A 15,361-nucleotide genomic window follows, 5' to 3' on the forward strand; every position below is an offset into this window, starting at 1 on the left:
TGTAATAATAGCCTCTGGCCTTCCAAATGGTAGTACTAAATGACTGACAAATGCTTTCGCAACTGTCTCAGCGGTCATGTCTTTGTTAGGCATGATAATAAGATATAGAGAGAAATAGTCAATGATAGATAAAACGTATCTGTTATTTTGGGCTGTTAGGGGGAACGGTCCGACAAAATTGAGTGATAGAATTTGACAAGACCCTACTACCTAGGGGAAAGTTTGGAGAGGTATTCTGATCTTCGTCCTTGTGCTCTCTTAGCGCACGGGAGATAATTTTGAACGCATTCTTCGACATCTTTCTTTCGTTGTGGACACCAATAATGGCCTCCGACGCGCGCTTACGAATCGCTGTTCCCATTATGACAAGCCTGTATGCTATCTTGACATAGCTGCAGTATGCATTTGCGGATAGCCTTTGACACTAGTACCCGTTGTCTAAGAGGCGTTTTCTTATATAAAACGCCGTCTCTTGTAACAAAATCTAGTGAGGCAGCCCATTTATTACACTTGGCGTTGGATTCTTGTGACCTTTTTAATGCCTCAATAAGGACCTCGTCCACTTACAGAATCTTAATTTTCCTACTCAAGGCATCTGCATTCTGATTTAACTTGCCAGGCTTTTGGTTAACTATGTTGTTATGTTGACTAAGTTTTAAGGTCTATCTAACAAGTCTGTTGCGGGGATCTTCTAAACTCAAAAGCCATTGTGAAGCCTCATGATGCGTAACTACTGTGAACTGTCGTCTGTGTAGATAACAGTGAAAGTAATTGGTGGGTACTGAAAACAAGAGCCAGAAGTTCCTTTTCGGTGGTACTGTAATTTTGTTCGGCTTGATTCATTTCACGTGATGCGTTACCAATTGGTTTTTCTTCACCATTTTGTATTTGACTCAAAATGCAACTGAAAGTTATGTTTCTAGCCTCACACAACAAGATAAAAGGTAGTACAAAACCCGGATAAGCCGAGACAAGTAAACTTGTACGAATTTATTTCAATTTTAGGATGTCACTCTTGCATTCTGCTATCCACACAAAAGGAGTTCCCTTCCTTAGTAATTTTGTGATGGGTTTCGTGGCAGGCAAAATGCAACTGAAAGTTATGTTTCTAGCCTCACACAACAAGATAAAAGGTAGTGCAAAACCCGGATAAGCCGAGACAAGTAAACTTGTACGAATTTATTTCAATTTTAAGATGTCACTCTTGCATTCTGCTATCCACACAAAAGGAGTTCCCTTCCTTAGTAATTTTGTGAGGGGTTTCGTGGCAGCTGCATAGTTTTGCAATTCTTTTACGTTCCTCGGCGCCGGAAAATTGTTCACTGCGTCCGTTAGCCGCGGATCTGGTCGCAAACCACCTGTCGCAATTATGTGGCCTAGGTAGTGCACTTGCGACTATGTGAAACAACACTTTTCTAATTTCAAGCTTAGATTAGCGTCACTAACACGAGTCAGCACGATTCTCATTCATTGTGCATAATCTCTCACCGTACTTGAAATGACAGTTATATCATTCGGGTATGTTACACACATGATCGGCTTTATATCACATAAAAGTAAATCAGGAAAACGATGGAATGTAGGAGGAGCGTTAAGAAGGCTATCCTTAGGACACAACAAAAGCTGTCTTTTCCCAATTTTTTGGAGCTACAGGTCTTCGATGGCAGCCAGAGAGCTTATCTAATGTGGTGGAGAAATTGCATTTGTCAAGGTGATCCAAAGTGTCATCAATCCTTGGAAGGGGATAAGTATCCGATCTCGTGACCTTATTGATCGCTCGCATATCTACACAAATGCGATAAGCCTTTTCTCGATTAATTATTTTCTTCGGGACAATCACTATAAGTGAAGACTAGGGGCTGAAGGAAGATTGAATTACTCCTGCTTCAAACAAAGCTGAAATATTTTTCTCTGCTGTGGGCTGTAAGTGATAAGGTAAACGATAGGTTTCTGGGCTATACTCCTAACATCAGCTGTAGGAATCACATGGCACATGAAGGAGGTTGCCGGAAGTTGTTTCTTTTCTTCAAACAAACTCGCAAATTCGGCTAGAACTGGGCACAATTGATAAAGATCTGCCGTACACAGGTGTTCAAGTTTCTTTTCAATTTCCGCGTTTACTGTTGACGTAACTGCTTTCAGGCTCTTTGTTTTCCTTCTACGCTGTTACCTAATCAGTATTTAATCGCCCGCATCTCGTGGTCGTGCGGTAGCGTTCTCGCTTCCCACGCCCGGGTTCCCGGGTTCGATTCCCGGCGGGGTCAGAGATTTTCTCTGCCTCGTGATGGCTGGGTGTTGTGTGCTGTCCTTAGGTTAGTTAGGTTTAAGTAGTTCTAAGTTCTAGGGGACTTATGACCACAGCAGTTGAGTCCCATAGTGCTCAGAGCCATTTTGAGTATTTAATTCGTGCACTATGGCGAGTATGGTAGCCCAGAGAATTTTAACGTCTGTTTCCGAAATTTTCTATGCTCACTGGCAAACATGTACCCTCCTCTGTCATACTCTTTCAAGATAAACTGCACTTCACATGTATCTGTTTACCTTCTAAACCTTCATATCTTGTCACTGAGTCCACTAAGAAAACACCTCCTCTTAAAAAATCTTTCTTCACCTCTATTCTAACGATTTTCCCGGCACTGACCGATATTTTCTCAGTTTTGGTTAACTTCAACGCAGTGATACGTGATTTTGTTGGTTGTCGGAACTTGGCCATCCCTAATGTCCTTATAGTGAAAACACTCCCAGAACGGTGGGCATTGTTCGCTGTGTGGACTACTTGTGTTTGGAAGTTAACTATGGCTTGAAAATGGCGCATGAAATCGTTGCCTAAAATGGCATCAAAATCGTGGTCATACTTCCAAACCACTTCGAATATGAACTGGTACTTCCTTCCATCTATTTCCACCTCCACATATTGAAACCTATGGACCAAATTGACTATTTTCCCAATCCATTTAATACACAACGTGACGGTTTTAATTATAGACGGCGAGTAGATTTGACGAACAAAACACTTATTTGTACGCCTGTATCGACAATAAAGGTAGACTGTCTACCGACGTTTGCCACCTCGGCGAGTCTTACCTCTCTTATTGGATTCGCTTTGCGGAAGAGGAACGAGGGACAGTGGCAGAACTGCTCTCTTACACTCTTCCTGTACTTTCATTTCTTTTTGCACCACCATAACCTATTTGGTTAGCTGATCGATGCTGTAGAGACCGACAGTTTGCTCTCACGTGTCTGATCTTACTAAAATGGGGCCATGCTGGTGTCAAATCTCAGGAGTCTTGTGAGTTTGGCGTTTGCAACGAGTGCAGCGCATCTAGTGGGATTTACCCTGGTAGATGATTGGACGGATTGCCAAGACTCCTCACACAGAAATGCGAGTCGTAAGGCCTTCCGTAGTGTGCTCGTCGAAGCACCCTTTAGCTGAACACCTAGCTGTTGGTCAATCCCGCGAGCAAATACATGTACACAAAGAGCTTCAGCTGACTAGTACCTCATAGTTTAGTTACTTTGCTCTTGTACTAAGTACGACATGACACAGTTCTTATTCTGTCAGCAAAGTGGTCTGAATCCTCTCCGGAATTTTGGGGTAGGGTGAAAAACTGGAAAAACTGTTTCCTATAACTGCTAACGCTATTCTTATCTCCTTATCTGTCCACTAGCGATTTTGAAAATATGTAAGACGCCTTGGAATTTCTGACCCCTTCGACTGACTTTACATAAGCAAAAAAAAAAAAAAAGTTCAAATGTGTGTGAAATCTTATGGGACTTAACTGCTAAGGTCATCAGTCCCTATTTACATAAGCGAATGCCTCTCTTTGCAGTTTAAGTACGTATATTTTCGCCTGGTTTGTCCACGAAGTGGGGATCCTGCGAGTCCACTTGAAACATAAATTTCAGGCCAGGGACAGAACTGGCTGTGGGAACCTCGAAATGGGGTGGTTGTAAGTTCCTATGGGACTAAATTGCTAAGATAATCGGTCCCTAGGCTTACACACTACTTAATCTAACTTACTCTAACGTACGCAAAGGACAACACACACACACCCATACCCGAGGAAAGACTCGAACCTCCGACGCGGGGAGCCGCGTGAACCATGGTAAGGCGCCTCAAACCGCGCAGCTACCCCGCACGGCGGAAATGGGGAAGCGAGGCGAGCTGTGGGCGCAGTGCTGCTTTGAGGGATAGCATTTACTAATGCTCCATCTATGAACATTTGCAGGTCTTTCTCCAGCTGGCGTAACTCAAGCCTTGCTTGCATATCAGGCTCCATCTCCAGCTGTCCCCTGTTGGGGGGCTTTGTTTTAAACTACGCGTATCGAAACAAACAAAAAGTTTTCAGTGGCAAGTCTCGGCAATGTCACAGGCAGCATCGGGCCCGGGTGGCGACTTCTCCCTAAAAGCGAAGTTCACAACTAGATTTGTTGGTCATGGAGCGGCATGGCAGTGTCGGGCAGTAGCGCGGGCGTTGGTGTGGCGCTAGGTCATCGTACCAGTAACGCGGCCTTGTGCAAAGGTGGCAGAGGCGACGAGTGAGGTCGGTTGGCGTCGTGCGGCTGCAGGCAGGGCAGACTGAATGCGCTAAGCACTCATCCACTGCATCACAGCTCGCAGCCACACAATGGTTTCACGCATTCGCTTATGGCTTAGTAATTTGTATATGGCACTTCAAAGCCGAAAACAGGGTGACTTCAAATGGTTCAAATGGCTCTGAGCACTATGGGACTCAACTGCTGTGGTCATAAGTCCCCTAGAACTTAGAACTACTTAAACCTAACTAACCTAAGGACATCACACACATCTATGCCCGAGGCAGGATTCGAACCTGCGACCGTAGCGGTCGTGCGGTTCCAGACTGTAGCGCCTTTAACCGCTCGGCCACTCCAGCCGGCTGGGGTGACTTCGGCATCCATATTCTGATGCCCGTTTGTACGACCCTTTGGAATTGCAGTCAGGACTGGATAGTCAGGACTAGGAAGCGGTTTGGGCTTGTAATTAATACACGGTGCTCAGGTTCAGGAAAAGAAACAGTATCGGTTTATTTGCTCATGGGAGGGAGGGGGACGGGGGGGGGGGGGGATTACATAGTGAGGAGGAGATGAGGAAGATAACTCCAGTAGCCTAGACCCATCTCGAAGGAGAAGGGAAAATTGCAAGATGAAGGAACTAAGACATTTAGCATCAGTTCTAGGCAGCGGATAGGAACATAAGAGAGAGGTATTTTCCAGTTGTGGCTCTGAGCGATCTGTCTCACCAGTCAGATGATCTGGCGACATGATTTGATTGGCAAGGGGGCTTTGCTAATGACGATTCGGCCTATTCTCGCGTGAACAGGTCGACTAATGTCGCATTAGCTGAAAGGCAACAAGTAAAATAGGTGGACTTTTTGTAAAATTTAAATAATAAAAATTACTCGTGTTCAGGGTCTGGGGGCCTCGTGTACACTCGACAGCAAAAAAAGAGGGTCACCCCTGAATTCCAACGCGTAGGCTGCACCTGAATGTAGCCTATCTGTGTTCCACATAGTCGCAACCCTCCACAGTACAGTCGTTGTAAGATACACAATAGGTACCGCTAGAGACTACTAGCGAACACCGGTCTTTATGACAGTCCGTCCAGATGTAAAGTAACACCACGATAGTTCAGAAGAGATCAGACAGTCCTTTACGTTTGTAAACTAAACTTAATTACAATAAGTGACATTTCAAATGTTATGGGACAACTAGTTTTGTCACATAAATCGTTCAGTAATCCTTTGGCACAATTAAATATTTGAGACAGTATATGGATTTATAAAGTTGTATGGCAATTGGAAACAAGTTCTTTGCTGTCTAAAAGCTTTACCCAACACATGCTGAACGTCGTTCAACGTTCAACGGAGAGTGGTTTCGCATCAACTTTATGTAATACTAAACAGTTAAAAGAAAACACGATTAACGGTGGCAACCACTCTACGGAAATCCCAACATTAACAGCGAATCACAAGTAATATCACTGTTCACATTCCTCATCACCAGTTACATGTACACGAAGTTGTACTTTAAAAGACACGACCAACGTCTTCGTTCTGGATCCAGATGCAAACCAAGAACGTAAATCCATTGTTAACCAAGCAAAGCTTTGTGCCTTATCGAGACTCGATCACTAGGCAGAAAGAGACGTCAAATATTGACGTTTGCACCAGTATCAGTTATCAATTCTCAACTTGAACGTAAATGACGATAATGTTTGTACGAAAGCAGGAACCCTAACATGACAATTACCTTCTTGGTAATTAACCTCGAAAGACGTCGTGTAGTGTTGCATTGTCAAGGAATAAAGGATGCACATGTTTAAAATTGAAATGCCATCATGTAATGCTGGGGACAAGAATGCGAACCCAGCACCTAATCGGATTGTTGAATAAGTACGTAAAATCAGAATGTAGATATCACAGTTTGTCACCAGTAGTGGGTTGGAACCTTAAATGACGACTGAAGTTGAATTGCCTGACCGGGATTCTAACCCGGCGCCTACCGCCGTCGTTGTCTAACCAGGAACAGACGAGAAATGTCCAATGTTGGTCCACCATCAGCGAGATGTGCACACGTTTAACTAGAAATAAGGAGACGAAAACGTCTATGCTGACTGAGAGTCGAACGCCGCACACATGGTTATGAAGACACGTTAATAATCAACTTCATATTCAGCAGTAGCTAGGAGTAGCATGTTTAGTTGCAAACCTTAAGGCCTTACTCATCCCTAGTAACGTGTTGCCTAATATCTGCGATATCATGATGTTAATTTACACGTGGATTGACTGCTGTAAAGAGCAATGTTCTCTAGTAGTCGTGTATCATTGAAATGTAAATGAAGTGCCTCAGCAGACAGTAATTTCCGTCGTGCAGCACGTATCGTTTCAGAGACACTGAGTACATGTTATAAGTACACAAAATGTGTATTATATACTAAGTATATACTATTATTTGGAGAAGCTGCCGCCAAACCTGTTTGCTTTTACATTGTTGTGGTTGAATACAGGTTTTCTTAAGGCTACATCTAATGCACAGCGCTTACAAGAAAGTATAGTTTCCTGCGTCATGCTATTGCTAGCTAGGTGAAATGTTTTGTGGTAGCTATGTTTAAAATGAATGTATTTTTGAAAGTATTGTTCGTCAAATATTTGAATAAATCGCCAACTGTAGGTGTGCCTGCACATGTTATAGCATAATAGCTGTAGTAGTTAGTTTGTACTACAGACTTGGGTAGGTTAGGTGTAACTTTTGATCCTTCAAGGGGTGATCGTGGCCATGAGGCCCGGGTCTGTACTAGAGATGGGGGATCCGCTCTTGAACTGATTCATAGAGTTGAATCTTTCAAAGGAGTGAACAATCAGTGATTCAGAAAAAAAAACGGTAGCTCCAAACGTTTCCCACAGCAGAGAGAGAGAGAGAGAGAGAGAGAGAGAGAGAGAGAGAGAGAGACGGAGCATATCAGCAGCGCCTCTGCTGGTCACAGCACAGTGCACGCCACACAACACAGCCAGCGCCGGCCTCTGCCCTGCTTCTACCTTGGCTGCCTGCATTGTGCAGTGCCCCATTGGATTTTGTGTTTCACATATGCCGTGCTGTCTCTGTGCATCGTCTGCCGCGTGCAGCGTCTGGCGCAGCTTAACTTCGCATCGCACTCTGTCGGCGATCGTTTCAGTCGCACGTCCTGTCCTCTGGGCAGTTGATGCAAGCAACAGGACAGAGAGCCACCTAGCGGATAACATAGGAACTACTTGCAACAACCTTCTCGCAAGGGAACGGACGATTTGTCTCGGAGCAGGTGAGTGGTGGCCGTTCACCGCTCCCCCCACCCTCAGAACTCGCCCGCTCAACGCTCACCCCACCGTTCTCGACTCTAGCCAGAGCGTTGAGCAAAGCAATTCAGGTGTCACTCTGGTCTCTGCGGTCTTAGCTCACGCAGTAATACAGCTCGCAGCTCGACCTGCTCGACTCAGTGCTTATGCATCGGAGTTCGTCTCTACTGGATATTGTTCTTCGTAGTAATACCGCTATGTATATTACATTATTATGTTATGTATACATCATTTGTTTTTATTTTATTTTTATTTGTTTAAACTGATCAGATTAGGTTCCTGACGACTCCTCTTACTATAGGATTTTTATTATGGACACTCGAATTTGCGCTTTAATTACGAGCGAACCGATAAACGTATCGCAAAATGTGATACACCAATATTTTCCTTGTTTTATTCTGCGTAAGGCTATATGCAGCACTTTCGTTTTACAGTCAAATTTATATATTATTTTCTTATTCTGGTACGGATTTTGCGATTTTAGGCGTCTTCGGAAGGAAACGTTCACTTTAAAAATATATGGCTTGCGATTTATTTGTATGAGGTTAATTAAATTTTAATACAGTATAGCCAAATATATTGTTAATGTAAATCTCAAGTTACAACATTTTCCGATCACCAAAAAACCACGATAGTGCAAAATAAATCAATAATCAAAAACTTTGTCATATCGTGGAAATTTCAATAAACAATACAAAATTCTTACTCATTATCTGTGTTACTTCAAAATAGGATCAAATAAGATCAAAATACAGGTATAGTACTGGAATAAACCAAGTTTAAAGGGCAATGTGCCTTCCATTTATTTTCTATTGTAAATGAGTGGTGAGTCATGAAAAAGAGCTAATTCATTTCAGGGAGTGAACAGTTCTGATCCGATCTCTGAAAAGAACAGTTTTGCCCATCTCTAGTCTGTACTAGCCGCCGCTCGCGAGCTACGGGCCAGCCAGGCTGGCCGAGGCGAGACGCAAGTGAGCGAGCTGGCGGTGGCGTTGGTGGGCCAACAGCCCGGGACGAGCCAGCACGGCTGCGCCGCATGCCTCTGCCTCTGCCGCTCCGTTTGACGTAAATATACCTCCTCTCCTGGAATCAGTATAAGAGCGGCACGCAGAAATACATATCAAGCTCACCCTCTTGTTTCCTCCTTCCTCTCCACCCCACGCCCGTTGCCACGCCTCTATCACTGTATCCCTCCCTCTCTCCACCTCCACACCCTCCATCTCCTTCATCAGGGCAATGTCCAATGCCTCCCCCTCCTGGATGACGAACTTCGCCGTGACATCTACCCTTCCTTCCAACTATAACCTGGCCTTGTACCCCCCCCCTCCCCAGGGCTCCCTTTTTTCCTCTTCCCTCCTTCTCCCAGAGCGGATTTTCCTCCTTCCCCCCCCTCCCCCTGAGACCCTGCACCCCATACTTGCCTCTTTCCTTCCCACGTCCCTCCCTACCTGGCCCTCTTCAGCGTGCCCCCCGCTCATCTCCCCCATCTCTTCCCCTCCCTCCCTTCTTCCAGTTTCCCTCCTCTCCTTGCGCCTGGCAGACCCTCTGTCTTGATCATCGTCAGTGTGCCACATCAGTGTTGTGTTTAGTGCTGTTTCTCCTGTGCGTCAAGAGGTGTGATTTTAATTGTGTACTGCCTTGAGGTTCGCCATCAGTGTTTGTTATGTGCTACACCATCCATCGATACCTTTCATGCTCCAGTCATACTGTGCCTTGTGTTCTTTTAATTGTCACAGTGTGTGGCTTTTTGTGTGTGCTACTTTTAAACAGTTTTAACAGTTTTTTTATCTCCATTTTACGGTCACCCCGTTTTTTGTCTATTGCCTTCCATGATGATCCCCCTTTTTTATATCTATGTTCACCATATTCTCTCCTTTGTTCTTTTTAAATGTCTTCTATTGTTTGTTCTATGTCTTTCGGCTGAAGAACAGCGCATATGCTGCTGCCAGCCCGCCCCGATGGGGAATTGAAATACAATAAAGAAAAAAAAATACGTATCAGGCTGTCTGCCGTAATGGCTCACTGGGAGAGGTCTATTCGAGGTAGAGTCAAAAAATGGTTCAAATGGCTCTGAGCACTATGGGACTTAACATCTGAGGTCATCAGTCCCCTAGAACTTAGAACTACTTAAACCTAACTAACCTAAGGACATCACACACATCCATGCCCGAGGCAGGATTCGAACCTGCGACCGTAGCGGTCGCGCGGTTCTAGACTGAAGTGCCTAGAACCGCTCGGCCACTCAAGCCGGCCGAGGTAGAGTCGTCGCTCTCATTGAGGAAGGAGGATGTATCATCAGAGAAGCTGGCAGACGGTATGGGGTACCACATACCACTGCAACGAGATGCTGGAGGATCTGCCTTGAAAGAGGCACCACCAACAGGGCTCCTGGCTCAGGCAGGAAGAGAGTGATCTCACAGCAGGAAGACAGGGACCTAGTGTCTAGGAGCAGAGAAAATCCCTTTCTGAACGCGAAGCAGTTGCGGCGGGAGACCAACTTCCCCGGCTCCAGTGACACGATTCGCCGAAGGCTGACGGACGCTGGACTGCATGCACGACGATCCGCCGTGAAACAAGAGCTCAGCGAAGACAACGTTTTATACCAGCTAGCATTTGAGGAGCTCCATCTGAGGGGGTCGTGGGACAACGTCATTTTCACTGATGAGAAGGTGTTTTCCACCAATAACGACGGTCCACGAATCATTTACAGGCCGCAAGGGACTCGCCATCGACGCGAATATGTAACCACGACGAGAAGAAGTGGCCGGCTATCTGTTACCTGCTGGGGTTGGAATTCTGCGAGAGGGGCGGGAATTCTTCACAGGATAGAAGGAACTCTGGACAACGCGCAGTATGCCCAAATATTGGAAAATATGATGCTTCCGTCAGTGCGAATGCTGTATGCAGAAGGGGACGTCACATTGGAAGAAGACCATTCTCCCATTCACAAGTCTGCATTTGTTCAGCAGCGGCTCTCCACGTTTGGCGTCAACGTCATGGACTGATGGAAAACATGTGGGCTGAGGTCGCCAGAACATTTACAGAGAACTGGCCTACTACTGCGGACGCTCTTTGGGACTGCGTCCTGGAAGCCTGGGAGGAAGTTGCTTCTTCAGGCTGTTACGTCCGACGGTTTATACATTCTATGCCAAGACGCGTGACAGAAGTACAAAATAATGAAGGATTCTGGATAAAATATTAGAGTTCTTAAAATGTTTTGTTATGTCTTCTTTTTCGTCATTTTTCCTCATTGGGAGCTAGTGGAAGATCGCGTGGCAACAGAAAAGATACAATATGGGTTAGCTTTCCTTTGAGTTGCCCTTTTAATTCAAGTGGGTTTCTTTTGAATAAATAGTTCGTTAAATATTCTATTTTGATTTCATTTATACCCTGTCTACATACTTACAAACTAATCAGCGTAGATGGACTCTGTCACAGTAATTTTTGTTATTTCAAATACATCTCTAACTTCCACTCCATCCATGAATACACCCTCCGTCCTCCACACAATACGCCAAAGATTTCATATTATGTTTACTCGCCGCGCGGGATTGGCCGAGCGGTCTCGTGCGCTGCAGTCATGGACTGTTAGGCTGGTCCCGGCGGAGGTTCGAGACCTCCCTTGGGCATGGGTGTGTATGTTTGTCCTTAGGATAAAAAGTTCAAATGGCTCTGAGCACTATGGGACTTAACTGCTGTGGTCATTAGTCCCCTAGAACTTAGAACTACTTAAACCTAACTAACCTAAGGACATCACACACATCCATGCCCGAGGCAGGATTCGAACCTGCGACCGTAGCGGTCGCGCGGTTCCAGACTGTAGCGCCTAGAACCGCTTGGCCACTCCGGCCGGCTGTCCTTAGGATAGTTCAGGTCAAGTAGTATGTAGGATTAGGGACTGATGACCTTAGCAGTTAAGTCCCATAAGATTTCACACACATTTGAACATTTATGTTTACTCGTTGTTAATATCTCTTCTATTCTCTCTCACACTCTCTCTCTCTGACACTATCGCCCAAAACTTCGTAAACAAATCTAGCGGTTTCCAATGACGCTACATTTTCTCTTTTAATTGCTGCTGTCTTTACTCTCTATCATTCCTCTCACCACCTATGAAACCGTATTCTTTGATCTCCACTTCCCTATAACCCATTCTTCGTTCTGAGGACAGTCCTTCCTTATCTCTCGGTCCTAAGATAAAACGAACTGTGGCACACATCTAAGTAAGCAATACTTTGCAAGCATTTCACGCTTATATTTTGCACTTCTGCACTTCTCTCCATTCCCAGATCCCGCCCTCCTTCCTGTTACGCGTCCCTTGACATGTGCATCTACATCTAAATGAATACTCTGCAATTCATAATTATGTGCTTGGCAGGGGGTTCTGTGGTCTGGTGGATTAATCTTGTATTGATGTGTAAAACGTGTAGGTTCACATCTCACGTCAGGCGCAGATTTTTAACACACACAAGTAGCTCTCCTTCACCCGTAGTAACGCCAAGTGCAGAACGCCAGTAAGCTCCGTAGTTCAATATCCGCAGTAAAGATAACATCCCTTCGCTGCCGACTGTGCACAGTATGTAAGAAATGAAATAAAACTACTCACGATAACCTTATGACGAAAGTAAGTCTGTTTTAACAAAACTGAGTATCTGTACACAAGCGTGCCTCTATCTGCACGAATTAGTAAAATACTACTCACTAAGATTTCGATTGGGTCTGTGTTTAAATGGTATGCTGTGTCATACTCAACAGGTATGCAAATGAGGCATTTCATAAATAAAGTTACGTATTCCTAGAAACCCAAAATTTGCTTGTCAGCAGAGGAAAGAGGCGTTACCTGTTTTTCACCATTGCACTTTGAGCTGAAAGTATTTTCTTGCGATTTGCTAATCAGTTTATTTCCTTCATACGTATCACCCTGGCATGGGAGTCTTAAGTGAAGAACATTATTGAATTTCGTATCGTTGACGGTCGATTCGAATTTCTTCAGAGACGCTTGTATTGTATAGCAGCTTGGCAGTCAGAAAGCCGAGATCTACGACCATTAACACAACTTACTGAGTCTAGCTGCCAAGAGGATTTGATCTGTAAAGGTTTTCTTCTGATTTTGTTACTTAATTTTTTCTGGGAATTCTCAGCTCCATGAAATAATAAACAAAAAAGCTCGCACGCGCTGCCCCTACCACGGTTGGAACTGACGATTTTCTTAACCGTTGGAATACGAGACATGGGCGGTACCACGGGGCTACGGACACACTGCTGCCAGCATGCCACTCTCGTCATGGTATTGGTCGCTCAGCGTTATAACGCATCGTGAAAGATATTAAAAGTTGTCACTTATGTGAAGAATAGCATTTCTTTAGCCAAAAAATTGAAATTTCTGTCTCAGTCTCTTAGTTTACGTGAGGATTATATAGCACGAGTCATTCAAATGGAAAGGGAATATCAAGTGAATTTATCGAGTCAGTTCAGTACCATACGCGGAAGTGATTGCACTGTCACAGTGTTGCCAAATGTTTGTGACGATATTGCCAATTCTCAGCTGTGCTAGGAACAGCTCTGTAGCGTTATAGGAGGAGAATCCTGTGCTCGTGTCATAGGAGGATACGGAGAGGAGGCACGGGGTTTGGTTAATATACAGCGTTTTCTCCTACCAGCTGTGTCAAACATTCAGGTGTGTAATCTTCCATCACGATTACAGTTTCCCACAAAATATACAGGGTGAGTCACCTAACGTTACCGCTGGATATATTTCGTAAACCACATCAAATACTGACGAACCGATTCCACAGACCGAACGTGGGGAGAGGGGCTAGTGTAATTGTTTAATACAAACCATACAAAAATGCACGGAATTATGTTTTTTAACACAAACCTACGTTTTTTTAAATGGAATCACGTTAGTTTTGTTAGTACATCTGAACATATAAACAAATATGTAATCAGTGCCGTTTGTTGCATTGTAAAATGTTAATTACATCCAGAGATATTGTAACCTAAAGTTGACGGTTGAAACCTCCGACGTTCAGTTGCGTGTTGTAACAAACACGGGCCACGGTCGGCGAGCAGCATCTGCAGGCACATGTTTACGATGACGACCGTGTTTACGAGTGTGGCTGTAGTGCACTGTTGTGGTTTGGTCTAGCTGTCGCAGTGTCCGCATGTAGCGCTTGCTGCTATTGTTATTCTGCATTCGTCTCCGCACGCAGACCAACTGTAGTACACCGTGTTACCAGACGTCTGTGATAGTGTAGTGTTGTAGGAACTGTGACCATAGTGTATTAGAACTCTGAAAAGGCGGAGATGATACTCATCTATGGCGAGTGTCGACGAAACGCAGCTGAAGCCTGCAGGGTGTATGCAGAACGGTACCCGGACAGAGAGCATCCAACGTGCCGCACATTGCAAAACATCTACCGCCAACTGTATGCAGCAGGTATGGTCGTAGCACGCAAACGGGTCCGTAACAGGCCCGTCACAGGAGAAGCGGGTGCAGTTGGTGTGTTAGCTGCTGTTGCCATGTACCCACACATGAGTACACGGGACATTGCGAGAGCCGGTGGAATGAGTCAAAGTAGTGTCATGCGCATACTGCATCGTCACCGCTTTCACCAGTTTCATGTGTCGCTACATCAGCAATTACATGGTGATGACTTTAACCATCGAGTGCAATTCTGTCAATGGGCATTAACAGAGAATGCGTTGCAGTTCTACCTGTTTACCGATGAAGCGGGTTTCACAAACCACGGGGCAGTGAATCTACGTAACATGCATTACTGGTCTGTGGACAATCCTCGCTGGCTCATACAGGTAGAGCGACAGCGACCGTGGACTGTAAATGTATGGTGCGGAATCATTGGCGACCACCTCATTGGTCCTCACTTCATTGCAGGGGCCCAAACAGCTGCAACATACATCGCGTTTCTACAGAATGATCTGCCAACATTGCTCGAAAATGTCCCACTGGAAACGCGTCGACGTATGTGGTATCAGCATGATGGTGCACCTGCACATTCCGCAATTAACTGGCAATAACAGGGTCGACTGAAACATAGCCATGACCAAAATTGTGACTGGGGTCGACAGCATCGTCGTCTACCACCTTGACAACTCGAACGGTGACAGTGCTGGGCCGGTTACTTACTTTTACTGGTATCAAAGCTACAGCATGAAAACACAAAAATGTTAATAACCCGAAGATCATTAGTTTTGGAACCCATAGAAAGTAAAGCAGTCATCAGTCGCAAGAGTGGTTTGAACACCACAGTGCTTTAATAGTCACGGTCTTGTTGGAGGTGGTATGCTGTTGCTTTCATCCGACCTTTGAGTTGACTACCCTAGCCAGTTAATAGGGGAACCTACAGTTTTACGTGGCTTTCGGACCACAGTGCAACTCGGCATTTTTCACATCAACAAACACTGCCCCAGGGGAAATATGTGTAAAACGGCACATAAATATCGTGGGACTGGTGAGGGATCGAACCTGAGACCTTCGCATCCATAGTCTT

The sequence above is a fragment of the Schistocerca cancellata genome, chromosome 4 (assembly GCF_023864275.1).
Source record: "Schistocerca cancellata isolate TAMUIC-IGC-003103 chromosome 4, iqSchCanc2.1, whole genome shotgun sequence".
Classification (NCBI taxonomy): domain Eukaryota; kingdom Metazoa; phylum Arthropoda; class Insecta; order Orthoptera; family Acrididae; genus Schistocerca; species Schistocerca cancellata.